Source organism: Etheostoma spectabile, unplaced genomic scaffold, assembly GCF_008692095.1.
Source record: "Etheostoma spectabile isolate EspeVRDwgs_2016 unplaced genomic scaffold, UIUC_Espe_1.0 scaffold00018594, whole genome shotgun sequence".
NCBI lineage: Eukaryota > Metazoa > Chordata > Actinopteri > Perciformes > Percidae > Etheostoma > Etheostoma spectabile.
This window is the reverse complement of record NW_022604339.1, coordinates 16,546-41,007: the sequence shown is the minus strand read 5'-3', so window position 1 is coordinate 41,007 and position 24,462 is coordinate 16,546. Positions and strand designations below refer to the sequence as shown.

The 24,462-nt window shown below is 40.6% G+C and overlaps 6 non-coding genes across 6 annotated transcripts; 3 read left to right on the top strand and 3 right to left on the bottom strand.

Moving 5' to 3' along the window:
* The first annotated feature begins 280 nt into the window (after window positions 1-280).
* On the top strand, window positions 281-353 carry trnar-ccu (transfer RNA arginine (anticodon CCU)). The gene has a single exon. It is a non-coding gene; the product is annotated as a tRNA-Arg (tRNA).
* A 3,926-nt stretch (window positions 354-4,279) lies between these two features.
* On the bottom strand, window positions 4,280-4,362 carry trnal-cag (transfer RNA leucine (anticodon CAG)). Its single transcript has one exon. It is a non-coding gene; the product is annotated as a tRNA-Leu (tRNA).
* A 2,572-nt stretch (window positions 4,363-6,934) lies between these two features.
* trnas-aga (transfer RNA serine (anticodon AGA)) lies at window positions 6,935-7,016 on the top strand. The gene has a single exon. It is a non-coding gene; the product is annotated as a tRNA-Ser (tRNA).
* A 3,165-nt stretch (window positions 7,017-10,181) lies between these two features.
* Window positions 10,182-10,253, top strand: trnae-cuc (transfer RNA glutamic acid (anticodon CUC)). The gene has a single exon. It is a non-coding gene; the product is annotated as a tRNA-Glu (tRNA).
* Window positions 10,254-13,683: 3,430 nt separating this feature from the next.
* On the bottom strand, window positions 13,684-13,756 carry trnar-ccu (transfer RNA arginine (anticodon CCU)). The gene has a single exon. It is a non-coding gene; the product is annotated as a tRNA-Arg (tRNA).
* Window positions 13,757-15,257: 1,501 nt separating this feature from the next.
* Window positions 15,258-15,330, bottom strand: trnak-uuu (transfer RNA lysine (anticodon UUU)). Its single transcript has one exon. It is a non-coding gene; the product is annotated as a tRNA-Lys (tRNA).
* Window positions 15,331-24,462: the final 9,132 nt, after the last annotated feature.

Genomic DNA, 24,462 nt, shown 5'->3' with positions numbered 1-24,462 from the left:
GACAGCACCATCTTATCACAATGCCCATGTATGTGTTTCTTCAAAGTTTGCAAAAACATTCACATGAACTCGCAAATCAATTGATGACATTTTGGAGGTCAAAGGTTCAATGTCAAGGTGACTGTGTCCTCATGTCTGTCCATCCAATTCTTGTGAATGCAATATCCCTGAACGCCTAGAGGGAAGCACTTCAAAATCTAGAGGTCAAGGTTACTGTTTCATTATGTCTCCAGAACTGTATATGTATTTCTCCTGAACTGTTGAGTTTGGGTGACGTAAAGCCCCAGTGGCCTAATGGATAAGGCACTGGCCTCCTAAGCCAGGGATTGTGGGTTCAAGTCCCATCTGGGGTGGTTTTCAGCAGAGTGGTGCAGCTGAAGTGTGCTGGGCCCACAACCTAGAGGTTGAAAGTTAGAAATCATCCTCTGTTAGCTCTGTTTTGCTGGTGACACAATGGTAGACACTCTGAAAGGGAGATGAATCAAGAGATTATGATTTCCATGGTGAGATGAATCATGTTATAACTGCTGGAAAAGTTGTTGACAGCCCATGAAAAGTAGCAAATCACGTTCTGGCAGTTTTCTGTCCATTTTAAAAAATTGACATCCACTACCCTGTCAGGACCCTGTAGTAATGCTGTCTTTCCAGTGATGTGATTGGTAAGTGGTTGGGCTGTATACAGGTTTTAATCATATCCATCGGTTGCATGGACGGGACATCAATACCCTGGTTCTACCGCCTGATCGCTGTCTTGTCTTTGTCGTTCAACAACTATTTGGGCTCACACCTAAACGCACCCGAAGCATCTCAGCCGAAAATCACACTGCACCTCAAAAGTGCTCTCAAGCACTCCCAGCTGTGCTTTTGCAGAAGAGTGCCTTGTTTTCTTTTAGCTTAGAAAAAGGCTTTAGCTTGACAAGGTAAACAAATTGATCCATAGTGATACTCATTAGTGTGTCCACTTCAGTTATGTATTGAAGCACATCCTTAGAGCTAATGGCCCTCATTTATTAACCTAATGTAGAAATCCTCTTACGACAGGCTTTACGTGAGATTCATGAAACGTTGTATCACACCAATCAGAGCGTAAGAATGATCGTACATTGATAAATGCAGCAGCTGGAAACGATCATAATTAAAATTATCACACCCCATTATATTCTCGGTTTTGAGGCATCGCCGCTACTATTTACGACATGACCAGACGTAATCCGGCTAAGAAGAGGCATTTTTCAGAGGTGGAGATTGCAAACCCTGACATCTCAGGTGCTCTGGTGCAGCCAGCTACCACCAGGACCAGGAGCAGCCGGCTACCACCAGGCCCAGGAGAATATGCCACCTAAGAAAAATGCAATCCTACCCAATGAGGTTGAGGAGATAAAGAAATCTCTGGACTTCTTGTTGGCGGAAAAATCATAGATCTGATGAGTAAAATACAAACGCTAAACGGGCAAAACGTGGAGAAGATTACTTTTCTGAAACTTGAGTTGCTGACCTCGAGCAATGCAATGTGATTATCAGCGGCCTGAGAACCAAACAACGGAACTATGCCAGGGTGGCCGCAGACGCTGGATACACCACTGCTAGGCTGAGGGAAGCTCTCGAGGAGGAGAAGGAGACGCTGGAACAACAGGTGATTTGCTTTTTGGACAGCAAAGGCATTTATGTTGATAGCAGGGACATTGAGGATTGTCATACTCTTCCGAGCAAAAACAAACGGCCACTCCATTGGTAATAATCCGGTTCACCGACAGAAAGAAAAAGTCAGCACTCCTCAGACAAGGAAGGAAATTAAAAGGCACCCAAGTTTACATCAACTCACAAAGAAAAATGCAGATATTGCCAAGAAAGCACTTGTACTCAGAAACAAAACAAGATCCAGGCAACATGGGCAAGAAATTGTAAAATATACATCAAACTTCATGGCACTTCAGGCAGCGAAAGTGATTCTCATCAGGGACATCACCGACCTGGATAAGTTTGAAGAAGGAATAAATCAAGAGCAACATAGGCCTACATAAGGTAACTATATACAAACTGAATTGGACATATCAAACACAATGATCATGGACAGAAACTTATCTGTTACATATGATAAACTGAACTTGGAAAATTTTAAATACACAGAACATAAACCACAAGACATTGAAAACAACATTGACCCAGATGATAATTTCTACATTGGTTCTCCCTACCAGTGTGAATATTACACAGTTAAACCTGTAAGCTTACTGTAAACTAAATGTGGAAAGTTGAAAGGTTGATCTTTTTTACCTGTGCTGTGGCGTAAAAAAAAAGGTTCCACCGAGATTTGAACTCAGATTGCTGGATTCAGAGTCCAGAGTGCTAACCATTACAGCATGGAACCTTTAAAAGTGTTGCAAGGGTTTGCTAGACAGTTTCTTTCATAATATCCACATGTATGATATTGAAGGCACACCACAATCACAACAAAGATGAAAAAGCAAAATTATTAGCCAACTTAAGTCATTTAGTTAGCTAAGCGTTCAGAGGATGTGGGAAAAAGAAAGTCAAGAACAGGTTTTGAAGGACTTGACACAGACAGTGAATACAGCAGTAGATATGTCTACTGTGTACAAACAGATGGTAACTTTACATGTGTTGACAATAAAGATGCTCACAAAACGCTGTACTTGCCATTGAGTTTCTTACTCACATATATGTCCTCTTAAATGCAAAGAACTGCTAAGAGTTGTATTCTCAATACAATGTCTCAGATATGACTTCCAAATGAAAATACTAGTTGTCAGAAGTGGGATTTGAACCCACGCCTCCAGTGGAGACTGCAACCTGAACGCAGCGCCTTGGACCGCTCGGCCATCCTGACTGATCCAACTAATGCTTCGTAGGACCTGTCTCGAAAATTATAATATAGTAAATTAAACATGTCATGATATAGGAGGTTCTCAGTCATCCATGTCATAGTTAACAAGGGAAGGTTTCTCAACTGTCAGTCCAGATATATGGGCGTTCATGGAGACATGGAAGAAAGTCACCAGGGTGGCAATGTGCTTGACAATAGCAATAAATTGCGCGGGATGTGAAGGCAATGTGCAATACAGGCTAAATCCTATGGTGGGAATCAAGATCCACCAATGTTTCTGTCCATAATGTCCACCTGAATACAGAAATGTCCCTGCCAGATGGGAAATAGACTGACAATTGGGTCAACATTGTGCAATTATCTTCAAAATGTCCAACTGAGTCAACAAATATACCTGCCAGATGGGAAATAAACTGATAACTGTCTTCATGGTCTAAACGTGTCAAATATAAGTACAATGCCCACATTGAGTGCAGATGTGTGTGTTTTGGTTCCTGATCCATGCTATTACCCCAAAAGTTCACAACTAGGCCGAGGGCAACTGGACTTGGTGAAAGGTTCTTTGCAGAAGTTTTGTCTCTCACCCAAGAGACTTCTTTAATTGTTTTTTTTACACAGAAAGGGTTGGACACAGTGCCCACTCCTCCACCCATATCTGACAATTGAAATCTGTGGGGAAAGGGGGGTTCCAAAGCTAATAGACCATTCAACAAGCAAATCTGATGAACTATACTGCCCCATTCAGGATTGATTCCTTTTTATGGTGAGTACAAGACTGAATGCAAAGTGTGCATTCCCCATGTAACTCAAAGCCTATCACTTCCACTAAATAGTGTCAAATTTGGAGCTCCTTCGGATTACATTAACGACCAGGTGACTCCTCAACATGCCCCCACCAACATACTGTTTACAGTCTAAATGACCAAGGACATTAAACCTGTAAGCTCACTTTAAACTAGATGTGAAAAGTTGATCTTTTTCACCTATACTGTGGTTTAAAACAAGGTTCCACTGAGATTTGAACTTAGACCGCTGGATTTACAGTGCAGAGTGCTAACCATTACACCATGGAACCTTTGGAAGTGTTGCAAGGGTTTGCTAGGCAGTTTCTTTCACAATATCCACATGTGTGATATTAAAGGCACACAACAATCACAACAATTATTGGCCAACTTAAGTCATTTAGTTAGCTAAGCGTTCAGAAGATGTGGGAAAAAGCAAGTCAAGAACAGGTTTTAAAGGACTTGCCACAGACAGTGAATACAGCAGTAGATATGTCTACTGTGTACAAACACATGGTAACTTTACATGTGTTGACAATAAAGATGGCCACAAAACACTGTAGTGGCCATTGAGTTTCTTGCACACATTCATGTCCTCTTAAATACATAGAACTGCTTTATTCCCAATATCATGTCTCAGAAAAACAGTAGATGTCAGAAGTGGGATTTGAACCCACGCCTCCAGTGGAGACTGCGACCTGAACGCAGCGCCTTGGACCGCTCGGCCATCCTGACTGATCCAACAAATACTTTGTAGGACCTGTCTCAAAAATTATGATGTAGTAAATTAAACATGTCATGATATAGTAGGTTCTCAGTCATCCATGTCATAGTTAACAAGGGAAAGTTTCTCAACTGTCAGCCCAAATATATGAAGACATGGAGACATGGAAGAAAGTCACCAGGGTGGCAATGTGCTTGACAATGGCAAATTCCTAAACGCATGCACACCACTGTATGCATGTATACCTGCATGCATTTCAAAATGTAGGCCAAGAAAAAAAAGAAACAGAGCCATATTCACACAAAAAAAATAATTTTACAGCAGAAAGCCCCATTTTAAGGACACACAGCAGACCTACAATGAAAGTGTAATTGCACTGCTTTGAAAATAGTAAGAACCTTCTTCATCACAAACCTGATGGTGCAGTACTTGATCCACATGGATCCACTTGCTGTCCCTCTGGCTGTTCCTCCCTCTGTCCCATTTATGTTTTCTTCCTCCTCACTCTCTTCTTCATCTTCCTCACCCTCTGGAATATCCCTCTCTGTGTCAGAGCCCTCACTTTCATCACATGCCCTCTCTCCAAACTCCTCCTCCTCCTCTGGCTCTCCCTCTTCCTGCTCTCCAGTCCCTTGATTTGTTTCTCTCACTGCTGTTTTTCTCACTTTTTGTTTACTAGGGCTCTATACCGCTTCCTCGTTTCATGATAAATATTAAAAGAAGAAAAAACGTAGGGGTATGCATTACATTTCCCTCCCTACTCAACCTGGGCATAAAGCCTGTCGATTACTTTACACAAACGTAGTTATTTGTTAACGCAATGCAACAGCAAAGACGGATGAAGTTACGTGTTCAAAGTACTCACTTCCCGTACTCAAGTAGAAGTAGACTTAATTGTGTTAACAAATACTCTGGTAAAAGTAGAAGTACTGATTTAACTTCTTTACTCAAATACAAGTAACAAAGTACAGGCTTGGAAATTTACTTAAAGTATGAAAGTAAAAGTAGCCTTGCTGATGTTACTAGAGAGCACGCTGAGAAACTTCAGTGGACATTGAGAAAAGGCAAGGCAGCTTTATTTGTATAGCACATTTCAGCAACAGGGCAATTCAAAGTGCTTTACACAAAATCAGTTAAACAGATAAAACACTAGTAAAAACAGTTAAAAATCATAAGCATTAAAAACCGGTAAAACACATGAATAGACAGTTAAAAAAAATAGACACATAAAACACAAGAATAAAAGTTACAGTGCAGCATAATAAATTTAAAGAAATGAGCAGTCATTTAAAGAAAGGCAGCATCAAAAAGGAAGGTCTTCAGCCTTGATTTAAAAGAACCGAGAGTAGCAGCGGATCTACAGGTTTCTGGGAGTTTATTCCAGATATGAGGAGCATAGAAACTGAAAGCTGCTTTACCCTGTTTAGTTCTGACTCTGGGGACAGAAAGTAGACCTGTCCCAGATGACCTGAGAGGTCTGGGGGGGTCATAGTGTAGTAGCAGATCAGAAATATATTTTGGACCTAAACCGTTAAGTGATTTATAAACTAGCAAGAGTACTTTGAAATCAATTCTTTGAGACACAGGAAGCCAGTGTAAAGACTTCAGAACTGGAGTGATGTGATCCAGTCTCTTGGTCTTAGTGAGGACCTGAGCAGCAGCGTTCTGAATCAGCTGTAGCTGTCTGATTGATTTTTTAGGGAGACCTGTAAAGACCCCGTTACAGTAGTCAAGTCTACTGAAGATAAAGGCATGGACCAGTTTTTCCAAATCCTGTTGACACATAAGTCCTTTAACCCTTGATATATTCTTAAGGTGATAGTAGGCTGACTTTGTTATTGTCTTAATGTGGCTGGTAAAGTTCAGGTCTGAGTCCATGACTACACCAAGATTTCTGGCTTTGTCTGTTGTTTTTAACATTGTTGTTTGAAGCTGAGCGCAGACAGCAAAAGGCTCTTTATTCTTTATTCTTTATTTGCCATTGCCTACATTTTAAATGTCTGTCTGCCAATAGGCCTAAAACATATATAAAACATATAACTTATTTCTTGTGACAGAGACTGGGACTCCAGGTTAATAAGATTCTGACCGAGTAGCAAGATATGAATTCAAGTGGGATTTTGTGAGAAGTCTGTGTATGTTCCCATCCAATTAGATTCAATTTGTTATTGATGATCAAAAATAATAACTAACTCCTGTGAAATTATTTGAAACTTAATGAGGACTAGATTAGGATTTAAAAAGATTTAAAGCTGAATCTGGTTTTCAATTTGGCCCAGGTGTGTCTGTTAAAACACCAACGGAGTCAACTTCTCTCTGTTGATGCTTTGTTACAATCAAGCATCAGGATAAAGATGGGGGGGGGGGGGGGGGGGGGGGTTAGCTCTGCTAAGGCTGTGTGTGTGGTAATAAAATAAATAAATAACATTGTAATGGCTACCATACACAATGCATAGGAATCATACAGTGAGGAAAATAAGTATTTGAACACCCTGCTATTTTGCAAGTGCAGTTTAGGCATTATATGGTGTGTTGAGGTGCTACAGGAACATTTCTGCAAACAGTCCTAGCACTGCTTATTACGTTGTTGTGGCCGAGTGGTTAAGGCGATGGACTAGAAATCCATTGGGGTCTCCCCGCGCAGGTTCGAATCCTGCCGACAACGAGCGCTGTTTTTTAAGAGTGGTAGCAAACCAATGACACATCAAAGTATTCCAAATCGCAGATGTGCTTTCATAAACAATATTGTGTTATCTCATAACTACTGGAAGCAACCAGTCTCCACCAATGTATTTCTTATCAATCTGTGTTACAAGATTTGCAGTGAACGTTGTATTGTCCAGCAGAAAGGCAACAGGTTTGTTACTTTTCAACTATGATTTATATCGTAGCAGTGCAAGCATTTTGCCCAGGTTTGATTTCAAGCCACCGCATATTTCAATTTCCTTGCGGGAGTCATCCCAAAAGGATTAATAAAGATAAGTCTAAGTCTATCTCAGAAAAAAGTCAAAAGAATTTCAAAATCTTCAGGGGATGTAGCTCAGTGGTAGAGCTCATGCTTTACATGTATGAGGACCTGGCATCTCCAGCAGGTATTATGGTTGAGTCTTTAAAAGAGCTGCAACAGATATTACCTCCTGTGGTAATCTGACTGGTAGACAGCACAACAAGGACTTTGAACGTACATGTTTTACAGTTTCTATTTACAGTATTTATTACCTGTAGTGTAGTATATTTACTGTATTACACTCCAGTTTTTATGGGTGTTACAGCGGGAATAAAGGAGTATGAGCACTGTAGTTTCTTTTTTTATGGATGAAATAATCTCAACATGCCATTAAGTTTACTCTTCAGCAGGTGGAGACATTTCACTTCAGACACTTGCAACATCAGATGCTTTGTTAAACATCAACAGACTGGAAATAGACTTGATACTGATACAAAGCACAGGAATTAGAAGAGGATGGTTTCAATCCCTCAACCTCTGGGTTATGGGCCCAGCACGCTTCAGTGTCTGTGATTGACATTTTGAGGGGAGATTTGGGAACCTGTGGCAACCAAGGTTCCAACAGCTTACGGGTAGTAAAGTTAAACATTTGGTAGACCTTGCAACTATCTTTTATTTGAGCTCCCTGATTACTCACACATTGATTATTCACATGTAAGACTTGTGATTGGCTGGTGTTTTAAAAAAAAGGGCATTGTGAGTACAGATATAAACATCAGTAAGGAGTCTACCAAGTTGCCTCTTATCATTTTAGTTTGGACACCCAGTGAGGCTTACAATGTAAAGAGAGGAGCCTGGTTGGGCTAGAACTCTCCCCTGCTGGATCGGGCTGTACTGCACCGCCTAATGAAAATATACACCCTTGACATATGGATAGTCCTAATATTAATATACAGGCTTATATTGCAATCTCGTCACCCTACATGTAGGTGTACCTATATTTAAATGAACACACAGTAGCAAAGCTTATGCAGTGTTTTTTAATTTTACCTGTGTTTTTTTCTGTGAGGGACAACTCTGTCCGGCTTATTTATGTAGCATGGAAGCTAGCGTTAGCTAACTAGCAGCCAGCCTGCTTCTAAACAAATACTTTTTAATTATCTCAACACTTTTTAACAGTCAAACTGAAACACTGGCGGTGAGCTCCAGGTCCTGCAGCTGCTGACGGACATGGATAGCTTCAGACCCGCTCACCACTAGTGTTGGTGGATTAGCAGGCTAGCGTTAGCAAACTAACACCGCTTATAAATAAATACATTTTAATTATCCTAACACTTTAAACAGTCAAACTAAAACACTGGCGGTGATCTCCAGGTCTTGCAGCCACGGACGGACCGCCATCAATGGGTATAATGCGTGCATTTTAAATTACATTTTTATTAACGTCCTGCAATGTGACTTTCGCGCATGCGCACATCGCGATGTTGATGCTAAAACACAATATTGTTCAGCCCTAACTGACGGTATACTTCAGTAAGCTAGTTTGCCACTTTTATCTTGGGTAATGCCTCATGTAAGTATATCTTAGTTTATTTAGATACCCAACATAGGTTATACTACGTACACTGTATAACAATACATTACGTGTTTCTTTATTTCATCTTACATTTTTGCTAGCCTGTTGTGTAGTTATATTGTTTTTACAATTATCTTTGTTTAATATCTGTGACTCATTACTATCTAAGTAACTGGTCATTGTGTTTTCTCCCAGTTTCACCCTTTGTTACTCAAATAAACGTGTTACAAGGATCCCGGTCGCCAGTGCTTGATGGTGGAAGGTGTTTAGCTGCTGGTCAGATTGCACAGCGTTACGTACGTGAAGGACAAGACATATTTCATGGTGAGTATTTCCAGGTAATCTCTGCACCTCTAATCTCTGCACCTCTGTTATTCTAATATTACCATATAATAAAATTGAAACAGGCAGTTTTGCATTTTCCACCACTGATTCATGGTTGTTTGACAGTAACTACCGGAAGTATTTCCAGGTAATCACTACACCTCTGTCACTGTAATAGTACTACGTAATAAAATAGAAACAGTTTTGCATTTTCCACCACTGATTCATGTTTTTTATTTCAGAAACTACCTGAAGCATTTCCAAGTAATCACTACACCTCTGTTTTTGTATTATTACCATGTAATTAAATCGAAACAGGCAGTTTTGCATTTTGCACCACTGCCTTCTAAATCTCTAGCCATGAGCCATTTCTTGCCTAAAACAATATTACCAACAATATGTTAAATTAAATTTGATAGATGTAACTCCCTGATTACATCCCAGATTTAAAAGAGCAAGTTTTTCGTTGATTTGTCAAATTCTTCCTCATTAGTTTAACGTTTTAAAGAGTACCATTTCCTTTAAATCAGACCCAGACAGTGTATGTATCCTTTTGTCATCATTGATGGGTCATAAACATTTCATCTGCCTCCATCTCAATAACAATTCTTTTCATTTTTTCAAGCAGTAACTAAACCCCTAACCAACATTTTTAACTGAAAACCAATGTATGTGAGTGTCAAGTAATGTTATTGTTGGATTCAGGTCCAAATTTTGACATTTTAGCGCAATGCAAAGGTGCATAACAGATTTTTTTTCTACATACCTGGAGCGATGCAAAGCAGGGGTGGCCGACTAGTCAAGGAACAGCAAGAGACTTGGTATTTAAGACTACAAACTGACTATGTGACAGATGTGTAATCTGTCATGGCCTGCCTTCTGAAGCTCTAGCCAGGCGCCATTCCTCGCCTAAAACAATATGAGTCATTCCAGTAAGTGAAAAGAAAACTCACATCTACAAAGATAAATTTGATAGATGTGACTCCCTGATGGTCTAGTGGCTAGGATTCGGCGCTCTCACCGCCGCGGCCCGGGTTCGATTCCTGGTCAGGGAATGGTCAGGACTTGAGAGACTCAGGTGTGATGTTTGAAAGAATAAGTTCCTGGACTTGATTTTGATTTGTCAAATTCTTCCTCATTATTTTAAATGAACTGACAACATGAGTTATATGACTTACAGTTCTCAAAGACGCACACAATCTCAACTGGTTATCCTTTAGACAGCTAGTCTCTTTTTCTTTTCTCTCACTTTTTGTCTCTGTCTGGCCTTATGTATTTGCTTGTATTACATCACGTGACCTGCATACCAATGACCGTAAAGATTAATATGTACAGTACATGGTTTTCAGAACTGTACCTTCAGATAAAGGTAAGGCCACTTGGGTTATCTTTGGGCTGCTCTATATTCACCTGCAGAATGCTTGGAAAACACATACTTACATGACCATAGAATATTTTTAGTTTTCTCCTTTTAAGTAATGCATATTAGTATCTCCATACTTCCAGCCAACAATCTCCTATATTACTGACACATTTCATCTCTCCTCCATCTGTACAGGCTTAGCAATATACTTAAAATATAAAAGTAAAAGTAGCCTTATGAATGACAAAGCTCCCTGGACCAGACAGATGTTACTAGAGAGCACACTGAGAAACTACAGTGGACATGGAGAATAGACTCTTTATTCTTTATTCTTTATATGCCATTGCCTACATTTTAAATGGCCGTCTGCCAATAGGTCTAAAACATATATAAACATATAGCCTATTTATGTTGACAGAGACTGGGACTCCAGGTTAATAAGATTCTGACCGAGTAGCAAGATATGAATTCAAGTGTGATTTTGTGAGAAGTCTGTGTATGTTCCAATTTAATTAGATTACATTTTGTAATGGTAACTCCAGGGAAATTATTTGAAATTTAGTGAGGACTAGATTAGAACTGGATTTAAAGCTGATTGTGGTTTCCAACTTCGGCCCAGGTGTGTCTGTTAAAACACAGACGGAGACAACTCTCTGTTACTGCTTTATTACAATCAATCATCAGTATAAACATGGGGGGGCAGCTCTACTATGAATGTGTGTGTGGTAATAAATGAAATAAACAACATTGTAAAGGCTACCATACACAATGTATAGGAATCATATATGCTAGTAAATAATAACAATAAACCAACTACTAATTACATTATCTTAATGAGCAAGGACGTTCAACAATCGCCATTATATCGAATCAACAGCCAGGTGTAACCTAGCCAACAGTAGAAGAACGTAAACAAGCTAACTTTTAAATGTACCAGAACTACAGACCAATACAACAACAGGCTTACATGAACTGACAACATCAGTTATATGACTTGCAGTTCTCAAAGACGCACACGATCTCAACTGATTATCCTCCAGACAGCTCTTTTTCTTTTCTCTCACTTTTGTCTCCGTGTGCCGTGCGCGCCTGCTCGTGGTGTGAGGCGCGTGTCCTCGCTATTCTCCGACATGGACTCCAAATCACACCTGATAGACGACCTTTAGCACAAAACTAAAGTAACAAGCCAATTTTGTAAAATGTAGGGAGTACAAAGTACCAATATTGTGGTAAAATGTAAGGAGTAAAAGTAAAAAGTCGCCAAAAAAAATAAAGAGTAAAGTAAAAATATCCGCAAAATCTACTTGAGTACAGTAATGAAGTGTTTGTACTTCGTTATTTTGTCAACAAAGTATTTGTACTTCGTTACTTCCCATCTCTGATGACTGTAAAGATTAATATGTACATGGTTTCCAGAACTGTATCTTCTGATAGACATAAGGCCACTTGGGTTATCTTCAGGCTGCTCTATAGTCTCCTGAAGAAGGATAAATCCCAGAGTTGGCTCACTCCAGATTATTTAAGCAACAAACGTCCCTGGGTGGACTTGAACCACCATCCTTTCAGTTAACAGCTGACTGTGCTGACCTATTGCGCCACAGAGACTGCATATGTCTGATGTTTTTTTTATTTCTGATTCTGATGTAGAGATGGACAAACGACTCAAAAGCATAATACCTCTTGCCGTGACATAACAAGAAACAGTAAAAAAAAGAGGTCGGCGAGATAGAGTTCAAGACCCTTTTTTCAGGACACCCAAACTTTGTCGCTCAATATGGCAGGAATTCTATGCATCCAGGGCCAAATGTTTTACCATTTCATCCACTACGGGCCCCTAAGGAACTTTACATGTGTTGACAATAAAGATGCTCACAAAAGACTGCACTTGGAATTGCGTTTCTCATGCACATTCATGTCCTCTTAAATACAAAGAACTGCTAAGTTCTTTATTCCCAATATCAACTCTTAGACATTAGTTCCAAATGAAAATACTAGTTGTCAGAAGTGGGATTTGAACCCATGCCTCCAGTGGAGACTGCGACCTGAACGCAGCGCCTTGGACCGCTCGGCCATCCTGACTGATCCAACAGATCTTCAGTAGGACCTGTCTCGAAAATTATTATATAGTAAATTAAGTCTGACGGGGAGCTACCTATACCATCCAAAGACTGAGACTGCAGCAATATGTTCAATGCCTGTATATGTTTAATGTATTCATATTTTCGTTATTTTCACAATGTTTATTCTTCTCATCGGGTAGGATTGCATTTTTCTTAGGCGGCATATTCCCCTGGGCCTGGTGGTATCTGGCTGCACCAGAGCACCTGGGATGCCAGGCTTTAAATCCCCACCTCTGAAAAGTGCCGCTTCTTAGCCGGATTATGTCTGGCCATGTCATAAATAATAGAGGCGAGGCCTCAAAACTGAGAATATATTGGGGCGTGATATTTAAATTACAATCGTTTCTAGCCGCTGCATTTATCAATGTACGATCATTCTTACGCTCTGATTGGTGTGATACGAACGTTTCATGAATCTCACGTGAAGCCTGTCGTACGTTAGGTTAATAAATGAGGGCCATTAGCTCTAAGGATGTGCTTCAATACATAACTGAAGTGGACACGCTAATGAGTAGCACAATGGTGCAATCTGTTTACCTTGTCATAAGCTAAAGCCTTTTCCCAAGCTAAAAGAAAACAAGGCGCTCTTCTGCAAAAGCACAGCTGGGAGTGCTTGAGAACCCTTTGATGATGAGCATGATTTTAGGCTGAGATGCTTCGGGTGTGTTAAGGTGTGTGAGCCCAAATAGTCGTCGAACGACAAAGACAAGACAGCGATCAGGTGATAGAACCGGGGTATTGATGTCCCATCCATGCAACCGATGGATATGATCAAAACCTGTAGACAGCCCAACCACATCACTGGAAAGTCAGCATTACTACAGGATCCTGACAGGGTAGTGGATGTCAATTTTTTTATCTGCCAGAACATGACTTGCCACTTTTCACGGGCTGTCAACAACTTTTCCAGCAGTTATATCATCTCACCATGGAAATCAGAGTTAGCAGAGGATGGTTTCAATCCATCAACCTTTGGCTCCATTGTGCCACTCTGCTGAAATTCACCCCAGATGGGACTTGAACCCACAATCCCTGGCTTAGGAGGCTAGTGCCTTATCCATTAGGCCACTGAGGCTTTACAGCTCAAACCATCCCCATCACCAGTTCAGGAAAAATACATATACAGTTCAGGAGACGTAATGAAACAGTAACCTTGACCTTTGACCTCCAAAATCGAAATCAGTTCATCCGCGACTCCTAGTGGTTATGTATTTTAAATTTAAAGTGCTTCCCTCTAGGCGTTCAGGGATATTGCATTCACAAGAATCGGATGGACAGACATGAGGGCAGAGTCACCTTGACATTGAACCTTTGACCTCCAAAATCTCATCAATTGATTTGCGAGTTCAGATGAATGTTTTTGCAAACTTTGAAGAAACACAAACATGGGCGTTGTGATAAGATGGTGTCATCTATCGTTGTTTCTGAGATCAACAATACCTTCTAAAGTTGAATAGCTATTGCATACCCGGTAATATTAGAGAAGAGCTCTCGTTGGCACTGTAGGTGGACAATTTAGAAAATTAAGTTACTTTACACTTTAAACTGTTACATCTCCTCTGAATCACCATCTGCAAATTTCCAAGCCTCGTTGGCATGCCGACCACCACCTACAGGAGGTAAATCACTGGCTAGCTATGCAGGAGTACCTCATATCTTTTACCAGGTTCAGGTGGTTAATAGTTATGGTCATATGAAGCTTCATTAAGCTTTCTGAACAATGTTCTTCATTTTCTGAACTTATTCACTCACTAGTGTTTTATTATTGGTTGTGCATCTGTGATTGCCCTAGAGGTCTCTCAGTCCAGCACCTCTCCCGCTCATCTTTGTTAGTTTTACACTGTCCAGCATAAATCGCTGACACCATACCTCACACTCATCCATGCATACACCATGCATACATGTATGCAACCTTTGCACACAGACTTTTGTCTCCCCTTTTCATGGGGTCATGACAAAGCATCTAGTGTTGATCTTAGCCTTTGTATACATTGTATACATTACATTGTTTTTACCATACCATGTACCATACATTGTTTTTATTAAGATTGACAACCAAATTGTTAGTTTTTCTGAAATTTTGCGAACCATTGCAATGCCTTTCATAGCCTCGTTGGTGCAGTAGGCAGCGCGTCAGTCTCATAATCTGAAGGTTGTGAGTTCAACCCTCACATGGGGCAGGTGTTTTAAAAAAACAAAAAACACAACTGTTGCTAAAAATACAGTGACAGGTGGTTGAACACTGGCACAAGCACATAAATGGAATTTGTCATTCTTAGGTTATTTCTGAGATTGATACAATACAAGGAATTATAGTGGTAGCAAACCAATGAAAAGGTTTATAGAACATAAATGGTCCTTGTCCTTGGACCTACTATCCAAGCAGGGAGATGAGTACAGAGATTTGGGTGCTAGCAAGATGGATATAGGTTGCCCATTGTTCATTTAGAATTACCAGCAACATTGTTATGATACAAACCTGCTTGGAACACACATGGTATGATAGTATCTGAATTTATCCATGTCCATACAGGCATGTCAAATGGACAACTCATCTAGCAGAATGTGCAACTCTACGCCTGAACAGGGACTTGAACCCTGGACCCTCAGATTAAAAGTCTGATGCTCTACCGACTGAGCTACCCAGGCTTCTAAAATAGAGGACTGTGGGAAAAACAATCTCCTGAACTACAAATTAAAGTGCAAGTAAATGAAGACCAAAAAGCTGTTGCCATGATTACGGTCTTCTGGACAGCAGGAGGGTAGACCACGATTTGCACAATGCCTGAGAACACCAAATGTTATTGCACAAACTGGTTGAAAATTGGCTAAATTGGCCAAAACGGTTAAAAAGCTCAAAGTCACAACTCATCATGGCCACTAGCAGACTGTGAACATCCTGCAAACCTGCATGACAGATAACAATAGTGAGCACTTCATACATATCCCACAATCAAGCTGTTCGCTTACCAGGGACTTGAGCTGTGGTATTTTTTTTTGCTGAAAACGTGGATAACCTAATGCAATTTTACGGCTCTAGACAAATAAACTTTATTGCTGGTGAGTACAATAAAACAACTCTCCCTCTTGATCCGCTTCCTCTTGACAGGAAAAATCCACCAGATGACTTGCCATCCAAGCAGGGAGATCAGCACAGAGATTTGGGTGCTATCAAGATGGATGTAGGTTGCCCATTGTTCATTTAGAGATAGCACCTGCATTGTTATAATGCAAACCTGCATGAAAAACAGCCACATTTCTTTTTAAAGACTTGTGCAGTTTACTTACATGATACAACAGTGTCTGAAAGAATTGCCAGAATTGCCAAAGTGTACAACTCATCCAGCTCATCCGGAACTCTGCCAATTTTGCTCAATTTGGCCTTAATTGTTTCTGGACATCTGTTCTTTTTAAACAGTTAAAAAGCAGGCCGGTTAGCTCAGATTGTTTGAGTGTGGTGCTAAAAATGCTAAGCACCGGCAGACACTTTAGGGGTACTAAAATCGCCAAACCCTACGCCCAAGATAATCTGTATCCACCTTTTGTTTGCACAAATCGGCCATTAACGCAAAACAAGTCTTAATCTCTTTAGCTCTGCTTTCCATGTCTTTTGTAGCAAGGCCAAAAACATACAGTTGTAAGGTTGTCTGCTCAGCAAGTGCAAACATGAGTCACAGCAGAGGGTTTTAACCTCAAGTAACCTTTCTGCTGTCTTCTTGTAAAAAGAAAAAAGCAAGTAACATCACTCACAAGAAAGCTACTGCAATGGCTGGGAATCGAACACAGGTCAACTGCTTGGAAGGCAGCTCTTCTCACCACTATACCACCATCGCTGGGCAATACAATGTTTACTTCAAATCTTGTTGTACATCTGGGCTTTGAGACTGAAAACGCTCTCTATCACTGAAAGTCCCTCCAGGGGGTCCTGTGTTATCACATTCACAAGAATAGGAAGTGTGTGTATATGTCCTAGCTCCCTTCAATAGCTCAGTTGGTAGAGTGGAGGACTGTAGAGGCATAATGCTGAAATCCTTAGGTCGCTGGTTCAAATCTGGCTCGAAGGAGAAGATTTTTTCCAGAGTTTCCCTTCAGGGCTCAATCAAGAATTTCTGATTCTGATGTAGAGCTGGACGGACGACCCAAAAGCATAATACTTCTTGCCAAGACATAACATGAAACAAAAGAAACAGGTAGGCTAGATATGAGCGCAGAAATCCTCTTACGACAGGATTCATGAATCTCACGTAAAGCCTGTCGTACGTTAGGTTAATAAATGAGGGCCATTAGCTCTAAGGATGTGCTTCAATACATAACTGAAGTGGACACACTAATGAGTAGCACAACGGTGCAATCTGTTTACCTTGTCATGAGCTAAAGCCTTCTACCAAGCTAAAAGAAAACAAGGCGCTCTTCTGCAAAAGCACAGCTGGGTGTGCTTGAGAGTCCTTTGAGGTGCAGCGTGATTTTCGGCTGAGATGCTTCGGGTGTGTTTAGTTGTGAAAGACAAGACAACAATCAGGTGGTGGCAGCCGATGGATATGATTAAAACCTAAATACAGCGCATCACTTACCAATCAAATCACTGAAAAGTCAGCTTTAACTGACAGGGTAGTGGATGTTGATTTGTCAAATAGGACAGGAAACGGCCAGAACATGATTTTGCTTGAGAATATTACTTTTCATAGCACTGTCACCCACTTTTACAGCAGTTATAGCATGATTCATCTCACAATGGTAATCAGGTTGACCCTTCAAAATCTCCTGATGCATCACCCTTTCAGAGTGTCTACCATTTGGTCACCACCACAAGAGTTTTGGAGACGTAATGAAACAGTAACCTTGACCTTTGACCTCCAACATCAAAATCAGTTCATCCGCGACTGCAAGTGGTTCTGTATGCCATATTTAAAGGGATTCCCTCTAGGCGTTCAGAGATATTGCATTCACAAGAATTGGATTGACAGAGGGGACGCAGCGTTTGTCTAGACCGGCGGAGGTGGGTGTATAGCTGCAGACATGGCACCCCTTCTCTATTCTGCTTCTCTTTGTAGTCGTCAGATTCATTAACCATATAGTTAATAATATAATAAAACTAGAGGGAGGCAGGGCAGTATTGCCCGATCCAGCAGGGGAGAGTTCTAGCCCGACTAGGCTCCTCTCTTTACCCTGTCTCTCTCAGTTACACTGTAATAGTTTTAGACTGCCGGGGGTCTTTCCTGTTGTGTGTATCCATGTCCCAGAAATGCTTGTTACTAACCTAGCTCTGGTGAGTCATTCCCCAGAGTCCTTGTGTTTTTTTTCGCCCAGCATGTTTCCTTGGATCAGGTAAGGCTCAAAAATCATGTTCGCATGAACATGTTTCACTGTGCTTTTCATTAAAGAGCAGGTCTAGACCATACTCTGTGATGTTATTTACAGAAACCCAACAATTCCCATTAAGAGAAAGCACTAGGCGACAAAGGCAAGGAAAAACTTCCTTTTAACCGTGGGGGCCCTGAGGCCATTTTTACAGTTTAATTTCCATCTGGATTTTTTTTATAAAAAAGCTTGTAAAACATCAACCCTGTTGTCTACAGTCAAGATATGAACATCATTTTTTTTAGGGTTATTAGAATATTTGGGTTGAGGTCACTTGCATGTTAAAAATGGTTGTAGGGCCTTAAAGATAAATAAATAAATAAAATGGAACATGAATCTTCCAGATATGTATTGATATCACAGACATATAAGTAAGCCATTTTCCATTCTAAAACACTTCTCATATGTCTTGGGAGTCACACTGTGAAGAAATAATCATTATAACTTATACAGTTGACAAAATACATGCATTTTTTCCAAAAAAGTCAAGACGTTTTGCTCTCATGACATTTACTTATGCCAATAATAACATAATAATGTCATATTTATTGATATTACACCCACAGCAATGTTATACAAGCAAATATGTGTCTAAATAGTGCTTTATTTGGCCTTCCATAGAATAAATAGGCATTTTTGTCCCCTCTGGCCTTCCATACAAGAGGGGTGCCTTTATCTCCCATATATGGGCATGTCCTTCCTGAAAAATAGACAGGACAGACACAGAGCGGGAGATGAGAGATTAGACGAACGATTCAGCGGCAGAAATGAGCCAAAACGCGATGAATTATGGACATAAAGTGGATCAATCTTGGATATAACAGTATGGATTTAAAGCCCAAAGAGGCTGAAGTTCCAGGCTGGATAGAGAATCCCCTGTAGAGGCTATAAAGACAGGGAAAAGACCGCCGTAAAGCCGAAAACGTCAGGATTTAAACAAAACCGAAAGTGAGTAAATCGCTTGTATGGTTCAAAGGTTATTTAACTATGAATCAGAGGTACTTTTTTACTCGTGGGCGAGTGTCTCGGGCTCAGAGGGTTAAGAGGCAGAAACCTTGAGTAGAACCCTGGCGCCTCACCGTGGTGGGCACGATGCACAAAAACAAGTCCGAGCTGCCGAGGGTGTTGCAAGTCAATTCAATTCAATTAAATTAAATTTTATTTATAGTATCAATTCATAACAAGAGTTATCTCAAGACACTATACAGATAGACCACACTCCAGAATTTACAAGGACCCAACAGTTCTAGTAGTCTCCTCCAGAGCAAGCAACAGTGCAACAGTGGCGAGGAAAAACTTCCTTTTAGGCAGAAACCTCGGTCAGACCCAGGCTCTTGGTAGGCGGCGTCTGACGGGCCAGTTGGGGTTAATGAAGAGTGGCAATAACAAAAATAGAAAAAATTAGTAGTTTGTAGCAGTTCTTTGTAGTAGTTCATGGCATAGCAGGACGCTGTGCGGCATTACAAGGCACAGCAGGACGTAGCTGGACGTAGCAGGACGTAGCAGGGCACTGCAGTGTAGCAGTTGAACATGGCATCACAGAACATGGAGCGGGACCAAGGCGACAGCTGCTACCCTGATTTTGGAGCCTCTCTGATCCAAGGGAACATGCTGGGGAAAAAAGAACATAAGGACTCCGGGGAATGACTCCCCAGAAATAGGTTAGTAACACGCATTTCTGGGACATGGATGCACATAAATGAAAAGATAGAAAGATAGAGGAGAGAGGAGCTCAGTGTATCAAAATAAGTCCCCAGCTGTCTAAAACTATTACAACAAAACCAAGAGAGACAAGGTAAAGAGAGCTCCAGCCCGGTCGGGCTAGAACTCTCCCCAACCAGATCGGGCTGTATGCCAAGTCTCCCTTTAGTTTTATTATATTCTTGATTATATGATAGATAAATCTGAAAACTATGTGACTAACTACTACTCCCTAACAATATTCGATTCTATGCCCTAACTATAAGCTTTATCAAAAAGGAAAGTCTTAAGCCTACTCTTAAATGTGGAGACGGTGTCTGCCTCCCGGACCCAAACTGGAACCTGGTTCCACAGGAGAGGAGCCTGATAGCTGAATGCTCTGGCTCCCGTTCTACTTTACTCTAGGAACCACCAGTAACCCTGCATTCTGGGAGCGTAGTGCTCTCGCAGGGTTGTAAGATACTATGAGCTCTTTAAGATAAGATGGAGCCTGACCATGAAGAGCTTTGTAGGTGAGAAGAAGGATTTTAAATTCTATTCTAAATTTTACAGGAAGCCAGTGCAGAGAAGCTAAAACAAGAGAAACGTGATCTCTTTTCCTGGTTCCCGTCAGAACACGTGCCGCAGCATTCTGGATCAGCTGAAGAGTCCTTATGGACTTTTCCGAGCAGCCTGATAACAAAGAATTGCAGTAATCCAACCTAGAAGTGACAAATGCATGGACTAGTTTTTCTGCATCATTTTTAGACAGGATATTCCTGATTTTTGCAATATTACGTAGGTGAAAAAAGGCAATCCTTGAAATTTGCTTTAAGTGGGAATTAAAGGACATGTCCTGATCAAAGATGACTCCAAGATTCTTCACAGTGGTGCTGGAGGCCAGGGTGATGCCATCCAGAGTAACTATATCTTTGGATAATGTGTCACGAAGGTGCTTGGGTCCGAGAGCAATAACTTCAGTTTTATCTGAGTTTAACATTAGAAAATTACAGGTCATCCAGGTTTTAATATACTGAAGGCACGTTTGAAGTTTAGCTAACTGATTAGTTTCATCCAGCTTGATTGATAGATATAACTGAGTATCATCTGCATAACAATGAAAGTTTATGGAGTGTTTCCTTATAATACTGCCTAAAGGAAGCATATATAAAGTGAACAGGATTGGACCGAGCACAGATCCTTGTGGGACTCCATGACTAACCTTGGCGTGCACAGAGGATTCATCGTTAACATGAACAAACTGAGATCGATCTGATAAATAAGACTTAAACCAGCTTAGAGCAGTCCCTTTAATGCCAATTAAATGTTCCAATCTCTGTAATAAGATATGATGGTCAATGGTATCAAATGCAGCGCTAAGATCTAATAACACAAGTACAGAGATAAGTCCTTTGTCTGATGCAATTAGGAGGTCATTAGTAATTTTCACAAGTGCTGTCTCTGTGCTATGATGAACTCTAAATCCTGACTGAAAATCCTCAAATAAGCTGTTGCTCTGCAGAAAGTCCCACAGCTGTTTGGCGACTGCTTTCTCAAGAATCTTAGAGAGAAATGGAAGGTTAGATATAGGTCTATAGTTGGCTAAAACATCTGGATCAAGGTTTGGCTTTTTCAGAAGAGGTTTAATTACAGCAACTTTAAAGTGCTGTGGTACATAGCCTGTTAATAAAGACAGATTGGTTATATCTAATAGAGAAGTGTTGACTAATGGTCAAACTTCTTTAAGTAGCCTAGTCGGGATGGGATCTAAGAGGCAGGTTGATGGCTTAGATGAAGAAATAATTGAATTAAATTGATAAAGATCAAGTGAAGCAAAGCAGTCTAAACATGTATCTGGTTTTACAGCTGTTTCTAAGGTTCCTGAGTTTAGAGATAAGTCAGTGAAAGTTAAAGGCAGGTCTTGGTGAATTTTGCTTCTAATAGTTATAATTTTATCATTGAAGAACCTCATAAAGTTGTTACTACTAAGAGCTATGGGAATACTTGGCTCAGTAGAGCTGTGACCTTCTGTTAGCCTGGCTACAGTACATCTTGTATAGAAGTTTTTGCCTACTGACGTGTAGTTCAGCAGTATAAACTCCAAAGTTATCAAACAGTGGTCAGATAAAAAGGGATTCTGTGGGAACACTATCCAATGTTCAATTTCAACACCATACACCAGAACAAGATCAAGGTTGAGGTTAAAACGGTGAGTCGGTTTATGAACACTTTGAGAGAAGCCAATAGAATCTAATAGAGAGATAAATGCAGTACTAAGGCTATCATTCTCATCGTCCACAGTTGACCTCGTCCTGCCAGGCCTGTCCCCTGCTATTGTCCTCCTCTTTAATGGATCCATTGAACCCGTTGAACTCTGAGCTCCAGTGGCGTCTGACTGACTCCGTGAGGTTTTTGTCTTGGACCAACCTTTCCTTAAGAAGGCGGATCTCTTCATCCTTGAGTTTTTGGTGGTTCTTTAGGTTTTTCCTCATGGATCTTTCTGACTGTAGAGCCTTAAAGATTTTCCCCTTCTCCTCCAGCAGGCCAGTATTCACTGAGACCAGCTCCTCGTTTTGGTTTCGGACCTCCAGAAGGGCTTTTCTCAGGTCCTCAAGCCGTGCGCTGGTTGCCATGATAGCCACAGAAAATACTTTTGAATACATTTTAACGATATTTCTTGCGGTACTGGAGTATTTTGTACTATTACTGCTGTATTGCAGTTTAGAGAAGTCTTCTGAGTTTTGAGCTCTGTTCCAACAAAGATGTGTCTCTTAATGGAGGACAGGGTTCAAGTGAAAGGTTGTGTCTCTCGGTAAGATACAGGGTCTGTGTTCAAAGCCATAGAATGTCATGAAAGGACGTGTTATGTCACACGCTTGTGACATCACACTAAACCTTCTATATCAGTGTCATTAGAGAATGTGTGATGTCACACATTCTAACCCTTCTATGAATCTTAATCTTCTCCATAAAGGACATTAAGGACGTAAATATACTTTTAGTTTTCATTACAATGTAATCTGTAATATTACAGTATAACTCCAAAGAATATTGGAATTAAAAGCAAATAGCAAATAAGCTGTGTGATCAAATGTGATTTTGCACGAGCACAAGACACAATAGTCGCCTCCAGCTAGTATGAGAAAGATGGAATTAGGTGCTGATGACGTTACTACGGTGACGTTTCCCGGGTTGGAAAACGTTCAGATGGACAATAAATGAGAATCTGTCTTTAATCACAGAACAACGTGGTAGTACAGTGTGTGTGTGTGTGTTTGTGTTTGTGTGTGTGTGTGTGTGTGTGTGTGTGGGTGTGTGAGTGATAGAGAGAGACAAATATAAAAAGCTTCTAGTAGACTCTAATAATATAATCATATTGTTTCTCTAACTTATTAAAATATCTGACTTTACTGCCACTGTTTGTTTGTTCTGTTTCTGCTTCTCTACCATATTTATGATTTGTGATTTGCATATACCAATCATAGCCTACATCACATAAAAATACTACCTCTGTCCCTGTTCTGTTTTTAAAGACACAACATTAGGTTTTTTAATCAGATTGATAGTCAAACTGGAAATGTCCCCGTGTTTCTCCATTTTCAGGGATTATGTTCCCAGTTTGGATCTCAGACGTCTGGTGACTTTATATCATATCAGAATATTCTAGTACTGTTCTGTATCATAGCTACATGTATGACCTTTGCAACAAAAGAACGCGGAAAATCAGTTCTGTATTCAGTGAGGTATGATGTATTAAATGCGCTGACACCTCATTGCACCTGCCAAACACGTTCCACTGAGTGGAGCTGGTGACCGATCCAAGATGGCGGCCCCGCGGCTCGTCAGCGCCAGTAGGCAGTAGCGGTCGATGCGGCGTCTGCTTTTTATATGTCTACGGTCATAACTGCCTCAGAGAGGCATGACAAACTATTATCACAGGTTTCATGTTTATAGCATTTACTGTGGCAGAGATGTTGCAATTCTCCCACTGAAATGCATTGACTTTTTATAGAAAACCAATGAACGGTGATGATAGCGCCCCCTAAGGGCCAAACTTCACCAAATTTGGTACAGAGCCCAAAGAAAAAGTGTATTTGCATCTCCTGATCACAGCACCTCTTACTGTCCTGCTAGTTGGAACATAACTGATAAAAAAGTTATTCATTTGAAGAAGAATGTGAGAGAAGTGAATGTACTCCTTCCCCATCACAATCCAGCTCTACTAAACAGATACAGTTCAGTAAAAGTAGTTTTAGCTCTGCTGTAGAGTGGGACTTACCTCTCCAAAGGGTTGGATGGAAATGTACTGGAACTCTGTCAATGTTCTAGTTCTGCTGTCAGTTCTCTTATTTGGTTTGGATTTGATTTTTAAATAAAAACATTGATGGAATGGAACTAAGTGCATTTCCTTAGCTGTGTTTCTGTGTGTGCGTGCATGCATGTGTGTGCGAACATTGGCAACATGACAATTGTGTGTGTGTCAGTGTTTCACTCCTCGTCCTTGTTTCCACAAAGGGGATTTGGAGTGATAAAATCAGGTTTAAAACTGTCCCTGTTTAAGGCTGTTGGGTGCTAACTCTAGCAGGAGGATAACACGGGGTAGACACCACCAATTGGTTTCATTTCTCTCTCCACTGACAGACCTCCTAATGTACAAACTACAGAGCTACGTGTCGAAATTGACTGGAATTCTCCTTTAAGGAAAAGTCCATCTGCTTTAAAAAGATGTCTGCGGTCCCAGAA